Source organism: Phodopus roborovskii, unplaced genomic scaffold (assembly GCF_943737965.1).
Source record: "Phodopus roborovskii unplaced genomic scaffold, PHOROB, whole genome shotgun sequence".
Taxonomy (NCBI): Eukaryota; Metazoa; Chordata; class Mammalia; order Rodentia; family Cricetidae; genus Phodopus; species Phodopus roborovskii.
Genome location: NW_026126433.1, coordinates 51227401 through 51236021, shown reverse-complemented (window position 1 = coordinate 51236021; position 8621 = coordinate 51227401).

Here is an 8621-nt window from a genome sequence, read left to right as displayed (position 1 = left end):
CACTGTCCTGAGCCACTGCCCTGTGTTGACATATCACTGTACTCAGAGCCACCACACAAAGCAGGTATGACTCTGAATGGGGTAGTTGAACACTGATAAGCAACATGTCCGCAGACATAAAGACAAGAGACTTCAGTGGGATTTGATCACTTGCCTGAAGCTTTGCTCCATACTGTGCGGTACTCTAGTCTAAAAAGGAGCAGTGGGATGGTCGTTCTAGGTACCCTCTCAAAGCAAGACGTGCAAAACCACCTGTGGTATAATCGACTGAGAAAAGGCCAGGAGTTCTGGGCATGAATGACATTAGGACACTTACTTATGAGCACGTATCTGCAAGGCACTGGGGAAGGGGCTGGGCTTGGAGGCAACTTGTAATGGAGAGTTTTGATAGTAGTTTCCTCGAGGTGTACAAGTAAAAGAGTTGTCCAAGGCCACTAACAGCTGCATGGCCACTATCATATGTGGTTAGTCTGTCAGCAGTGATCATAGGTTCTTAATCTCTACCTGGAAGAACAGCAGCTCCTCTCTTTTCAAAATTCTTCCAGCTCCCAACACAAATAAGAAATTTTGGTGAGCTAAAATACAGATTTTTTTTTTAGTACAAATTGTACAGGGATTTTATATGAATGCTTCCATACATATAATAAAAATGGATTATTCAACCCTATATTAATCTTCCCACCTTAGCACCACTTCCCTTCCACGTACTTAGCATCCCCCTCCCCCTTTTAATTCCCTGTCCTTTGTTTTCCTGGATTCCACACAGAAGACATGGTTGTGAGGTTGGCTTATTTCACTTAACACGATCTCCAGCTCCATGCATTGTCCTTCAAAGAACATAATTGTGCTGTTTATTGTCAAGGAAGGCTCCTTTGTGCATATGTACATTTTCTTCATTCATGCATTGATAGACACCAAGTTCATTCCTTTCATTTGCTGTTGTGGAAGTGAAACATAGATGTGGATGACTCTGTAGTGACCTGACTCTAGTATATGCCTAAGAGTGGTATTGATAGATTGCATGATAGTTATTGTTCCAATTTGTTTAAAAATTTGAGATTTTTATTTATGTGTATGGGTATTTTGCCTACATGTCTGTGTACCATGCAGTACCCAGGGAGACCAAAAGAGGTCATGAGTTCCCCTGAAATGAGTTACAAACTTGTTCACCTCCATGTGAGTGGGGAGACTCCAACCAACCACAGTCTTCTGGAACAGCAGATAGCCTCTTAATCTCTGAGTCATCTCTCTAGACCCTCCCTGCTGGTTTTCACAGGGGTTTGACTAATTACATCCCCACCAACAGTGCAGAAGAGTTCCTTTCCCCTCCCCCCACCACCACATTCTTGCCAAGGCTTGTTATTTTCTCTGTTCTGATGGGTGAGAAGAATCTCAGTGTACCTTTTGTTTTATTATTTGGCCACTTGTTTATTCTGAAGTGCTAACTCTGTAGCTCACATTACCTTGAAATGCACGAGGTAGCCCAGGTTAACCTTGGACTCACAGCAATCCTGAATCAGCCTTTTGGGATTATGGCATGAGTTTGAAACCAGCCTGGAATACACAGCAAGCTCTTGTCTCAAAATGCCAAAATAGGCAGGTATAGAGGCCAGGCATAGCATGCAGATTTTGGTTTCTAGTTTCCATCCCCCATACCAAAAACAAACACTCCGCTACACTAGCTCCCCCATATTGGTTTCTGAAACCTGCAGGTCTATCCTAGAAGACCATCTCATTGCAAAGTGCATCTCAGTGTGCTGGGCTCAGTGCATCATCCCCAAGCAAAGTGAGAGGAAAATATAAGGAGACAAAACCGACATGGTGGACATCAGAGCTAGAAGTGCAAATGACATTAGGAAGAAAACCGACCAAGGATGAGCTTCAAGCCAGGCCTGGTGACACAGGTCTGTGATCCCAGTATCTCAGGAGGCTCATAAAAAGAGGATTGGTCATATGTTCAAAGCCTGTCTCAGCCATAGACTGACTTCCAGGCCAGCCTGGGCAACTTAGTAAAATCATCTCTAAGTAAGAGTGCTGGAGACACAGCTCAGTGGCATCACATATGCCCAAGGCCCCAGTTCAGTGCCCAATATGTCAAAGCAAAATGAACTTTCAGAAATGTCATTAATATAAACAAATATACCTGTGTAGATCTCAACTTTTATTATTTATTTATTTCTGAGACAGGGTCTCATGTATCCCATCCTGGCCTCAAACTCAACACTTAGACAAGGGTGACCTTTGGTGTGACAGTCAGAGGACAGCTTCGTAGAGAGTCAGGTCTCCCCTTAAATGGGTTCCAGGAATTTCACTCAGGTCATCAGGTGTATACAGCCAGTGCCTTGACCAGCTGAGCCTCAACCTACCTTTTGTTGTTTGTTTGGTATGTGTATGCATGAACTCTTGGCCAACCCAGCTCATAATGGGGACATTGCATGTGTGGCGGTCAAAGGACAAGTTTATTGAGTAGCTCTCTCTCTCTCTCTCTCTCTCTCTCTCTCTCTCTCTCCTCTCTCTCTCTCCCCTCTCTCTGCCCTTACTTGGATTCTAGGGATTTAACTTGGGTTTTCAACATTGTACAGTAAGCACCTTTTCCCACTGAGTCTTCTCGTTGGCCCCTCTTCTGTGTCTGTATTTCTCTGTTAGCCAGGTTCTGACTTGATGAGTCTGTGAAGTAGCAATGTAAATGGTAAACTGGCACTGGAAATAGGAACATAGGGTGTACCATCTGCGTTGAAAGAAAAGCAGTGGCCCTGCTCTGTGAGATCAACAAAGGGCAAGCTGGGTTAGCTCTTCCTCTGCTGGATCGGAGCAAGATCAGAGCACCTGCTCTTTAAAGGGCTGGAATCTGTGACCCTAGGTGCTGGGATCACATCTGCCCTCTGTTCTCAAACAGCTGGAAAAGGCAACTTACCTAGCTATCTCCAGAGGATAATGAAGGGGTGAGTAACAGGCAGGTACACTGCTCAGAACACGGTACAGACATGAAGATACACAGATGTGATGGCCGGTTAGAACTTACATGTGATACAGTCCATATAGGCTACAGGAGCAGAGGTGGGTTTCTGATGCTGGTCTCCAAATGCTTCATGGGCTACTCTGGTCCCTGCCTAAGTATATTTAAGATTGCGCTCTCTCTCTCTCTCTCTCTCTCTCTCTCTCTCTCTCTCTCTCTCTCTCTCTCTCTCTCTCTCTCTCTGGTGTTCTAGATCCCTGGGAAATTTATTTTCATCTCATCTTAGTTTTGTCATCTCTCAGAATCCTAGAACCAAAACGAAAAAGACCTGGGAAATGATAAAGAATCAGAGAAATTATCAAATTCCTTCTAACTTAGTATCTCTGAGGTTCAGTATCCTTATTTGTAAAAAAAAAAAAAAAAAAAGTATTAAAGTATTAAAGAGACTGGAGAGAGATGGCTTAGTGGTTAAGAGCACTGGTTACTCTTCCAGAAGTCTAGGGTTCAATTGCTAGCGCTCACATGGCAGCTCATCATAACCATCTATAACTCCAGTCCCAGGGGACCTCCTGAACTCTGTGGGCACCAGGCATGTAAGCACATGGTGTACAGACATACATACAAGCAAAAGGCCCATACACATAAAAAATAAATAAATAAAAATTAAAAAGACAACACCACAATGTAATCAAGATCTATTGTATATGTGTATGAAATTATCAAAGAATAAATAAGTAAAAATCATTTAAAATTTCTCCAGTAAACCAGTAGCCACCCCCCCCCCCAGCTCATGGTACTCAGACCCTTCTCACTGGCAGACTGGTGTGCGCAGCTTAGGTAAATTACCTCCACTCCTCCTGACTCACTGCTGTTTGCTCTTTCCCACAAGGAACAAGCTGATCACGAAGTCGCCTTCCAGCAGTGGGCTTTGAAACACAGAAGACAGACATGCAGGCAATGGAAGGACTTCCCATTCACACCAAGCTCTGGAGACAATGTTTTAAAAAAGAAAATTTAAAAAAGACACTTTTGGTGAAGGTTCTGGGCTTCTGTGTTGCTTTCAGAGAAACTGCAGTGTTTTACCAACTGTGTGCTGTCTGGTTTTGTGTCAACTAGACACAAGCTAGAGTCATCAGAGAGGAAGGAGCCTCAGTTGAGGAAATGTCTCCACAAGATCCAGCTGTCAGGCATTTTCTTCATTAGTGATCAGTGGGGGAGGGCCCAGCCCATGGTGGATGGTGCCATCCTTGGGCAGGCAATCCTGGGTTCTATAAGAAAGCAGGTTGAGCAAGCCATTAGAAGGAAGCCAGTAAGCAGCCTCCATGGCCTCTGCATCAGCTCCTGCCCAGCTTAAGTTCCTGCCCTGACTTTCTTTGGTAATTAACTACAATGTGGAAGTGTAAGCCAAATAAACCTTTCCTCCCCAACTTGCTTTGTGGTCATGGCATTTTGTTGCAGCAATAGAAACCCTAATAAGACACCAATTGACACAGACACATTGTGATAGGTAAGCAAATTACTTGCACCAGTTTTGAACCAGACACAGGATAAAGTCATCAAACTGACTCAGGAGGTTAGTGAACTGGCTCACCAACTTCGCTTTTAAAAAATGTTCTAACAAATTGTTCTCATCAGAGATGGTGACAGCCAATGTCAATTTGCACGAAGCAGCTTGGTGAGTCATGTGGCAGATTCCTTCCTGAAGAAAGCACAGAACAGCTCCCTGAAAGTCAGGGTTTCACACCAGCAGTCTTATAGTTCTGAGGAGCATCCCCAGTCTCTAGAATCTCAGGCCACATGCTAGGTGGAAATCTGCATTCTAACAAGCTCTCCAGGTAAACATTGGCTAGAAGCACTAGCAAAGGACATGCTAGTTACTGTTGCTGTGATAAAACTCCATGCCAAATGCAACTTGGGGAGGGAAGGGTTTATTTGACTTTGCTTCCAGATCACTGTTCATCACTGAGGGAAGTCAGGATAGGAATCTCAAACAGGACAGGGACCTGGAGGCAGGAGCTGATGCAGAGGTCCTGGAGGGTGCTGCTTGTCATGCTTCTCATGGCTGGCTCAGCCTGCTTTCTTATTGAACTCAAACCACCAGGTCAGGGGTGGTTCCACCACAATGGACTGGGCCACCAGTCCCCTCCATCACTAATTAAGAAAATGCACTACGGGCTTGGCTGCCAACAGCCTGCTCTTACTGAGGCATTTTCTCTAGTGAGGCTCCCTCCATTTCAGTGACTCTAGCTTGTGTCAAATTGACATAAAACTAGCCAGCACAGTAACTCTGAAACTGAAGGCCCCAAACTCTTTGCTCTCGATCACTATAGAGAATGAAAAAATCTGGCATCAGTGACTGGGGTTGTAGCTCAGTTGGTAGAATAAATTGCCTGAGGCCCTGGGTTTGGTCCCTAGCATCCGTGTGGGTGTGGTAGTACATGCTGTAACACTCTAAGCCACAATGGTGAAATTAAGACCAGCCTGGGATCATCACCTTCAATGCCATAGAAAGAAATCTCTATTAAAATGTCTACCATCAGGGAAAATGGATCAGTGATTAGAAGGACACAACTATTCTTCTAGAGGATGGATTCCCAGCTCACAACCATCTTGTAAATCAAGTCTCAGGGGATCTGATACCTTCTTCTGGCCTCTGAGGGTACTGCATGCACAAGGGGCACAGAATTGCATGCAGGCATAACACTCACACACATAATAAAATAAATAAATCTAAAAACAAATATTGAGAATAAAGGAACTGTAAAGATAAAATCACATTGTCTATCAATAGGGAACTGGTTAAATAAATGGTGATATGTCCTTATAAAGACAATTAGGCAGCTATAAAACAAGAAAGTTTTTTATACACTGTAAAGTTTCCAAAACAAAACTCTGGCCTATATTGAATCTTCTAAAAAGGCTGATTAACAGATTAAATGTTCAATGACCGTGAAGAGGTAAAATGCTGCAAGTCCTAATTACAATTAGGAGTTTAATTATAACTTATCGTGAGCTGTAATTAGGCCCCAGAGCCATTTATTGCCTACCTCTGTCTATGATCTAACATAAGTAGGGCTGGGTAGGGATTTTTTGTGTGTTTTTGTGTGTGGGGGGGTCTGTGTTTTGTTTGTTTGTTTTTGAATGTATGACAGATCCCCAACTTCCAGAAACGCGAAAGCTGAGAAAGTCATCAGATAGCAACAGAAGTCTCCAGCGGAGGCTCCTCATTCTCTTGTCATCTGCCTACCCAATCTACCTGCCAACATATTGAACAGGTGTCTTGATGTGACTTTCTTTGTCCTGTTTCTATAAAACTTCCCATAATTGCCACCACTTTCACATTGATTCCCAGGCCCACCCCAGCCTCAGACAGGCACTGGCCTTTCATGCCTTGTAGTTCAACTCGCCTTCCACTGTTTCCACCAGAAAGGAGGTAGGGAATCTCTATTTCTTAGAATAAGGCTCCTGCCCTGGTTAGACTTCTATTACTGTGATTAACACAATGACCAGAAGCAACATCGAGAGGAAAGGGTTTATCCACTTTCAGGTTATACTCCATCATGGAGGGAAGCCACGACAGGAACTCAAGGCAAGTGCCTGTAGGCAGGAACTGAAGCAGGGGGCATGGAGGATGCTGCTACCAGCTCGTTTTCCATGACTTTCTCAGTTTGCTTTCTTATACAACCCTGTAGGGGCCTCCCACATCAGTCGCTGTCTTAAGAGTTGTTATTGCTATGATAAAACACCATGACCAAAAGCAGCTTGGGGATACTGGTTACTGACTTGCTCAGTCTGCTTTCTTATTCTATCTAGGACCACCAGCCCAGGGGATGGCACTACTCACAGTGAGCTGGGCCCTCCCACATCAATCATCAATCTGGTGGGTGCATTTCCTCAAGTGAAGTTCTTTCTTCTAATATCAGATTGACATTTTAAAATGGCCAACATGATCACTATTCAAGATAATGCCTCACAGACTTGCCTACAGGCCAATTTGATGGAAGCATTTTCTCAGTTGAGGTCCCTGATGAACCAGCCTGCCTCCATCGTAAGCTTGAAAGCCATCTTAGAATAAAGACAACCTAGGTTAATTCCTGGTTATGATGAAACCTCTATTTCTCAAGAATTGGGCTATGCTCCACATGTAACCTTAACTAAAATGGTTCTGTACATCCTGTTCCAGGAAACAATAACCATGCCTTTGTTTAAAAAAGTACAATAATCTTTTAGCCCTACCTTTGTTTCCAAAGGTTATGTTGACCATTGTGGCTACCTTGTTGTGATTACCTGTTGTTGTGATCACCTTGTTATGCCCACCTTGCAGCTGTGTCTTTGTTTCAGGAGGTCATTGTGACTAACTTGTTATGCTTATTATGTTCTGCTCCTGTAACCCCACCTACTTTTCCTGCCAAATCCCCCAATGGAAATCTCCTCTACCCCTAAGCTATAAAACCCTTGTCCAATGCTGACCTCTCAAACTTCATGTTAGAGAGAAGCAGACCTGTACCTGAGTAAAAAAGGTTGCTTTAATTAACTGCTTACTTTAATTAATTTGATCATAATGATTTGGATCAGTGGTCTTTCTCCTTGAATCTTTGGGGTTGGTTAACAGTACCCCCTTCCAAGATGACCCAGGCTTATATTAAGTTGACCAAAAAAAAAAAAAAAAAGAGGGGGCTACCCAGCTCTTTTATTTTTTTCATCGACTTTTTGGGGGATTCTAACATGGGCACACTTTCTTGGTGAGTAGTATTGGGATGGTTTGAAAGAAAATGGTCCCCAAAAGGAGTGACACTATTAAGAGATATGGCCTTGTTGGAGTAGGTGTGGCCTTGTTGGAGGAAGTGTGTCACTGTGGAGGCGGGCTTTGAGGTCTCTTTTCTCAAACTTCAATCAGTGTGATAGTCAGTCAACTTCCTGTTGCCTTCTGGTCAAAATATAGCCAGCACTCTCCCCTCCCCCCCCCCCGCCCCCAATCAGCCTGCATACTGCCATGATCCCCTGCCAAGATGATAATGGACTGAACCCCTGAAACTATAAGAGGCACCTCAATTCAATGTTTTCATTTATAAGAGTTGCCATGGTCCTGGTGTCTCTTCACAGCAATAGAAAACCCTAACTGAGACAAGTATTCTACAGTGCGAGTATACTGTGTCAGGGTTTGTGTATTTTGCCACCAGCTGACAGACACCAACATGACTGTCCCTTTGGTTATGGATGAATCTGCTATGCATGATAGGCCTGATGGTTTCCTTGACCTCCCTCACATGTCACAGAAGCAACCAAAGTGTGTCTCAGAGGGACAGGCTCTGTGCTGTGGAAATAGTGCATGATTGCAAGCAGCCCCTGTCACAGCAAGCAAGTTTCTGACTGTGTCTACCCACCCTGAGATCTACTTGTGTTTTTGGACTTGTGGTTTTAACATCAATATAGCTATGTGAGGTATTCCATTGTCTCTGAAATTTGCATTTCTCAGATAACTAATGTGCTTGCTTATTTTATGTCAACACAAGCTAGAGTTACCTGAAAGAAGGGAACCTCCTTTGAGAAAGTGCCTCCATGAGATCTGGTGTCTCTAATGATTGATGGGGGAGGGTCTAGTCTATCATGGAAGGTGCCATCCCTGGGCAGTCCTGGGTTCTATAAGAAAGCAAGCTGAGCAGGC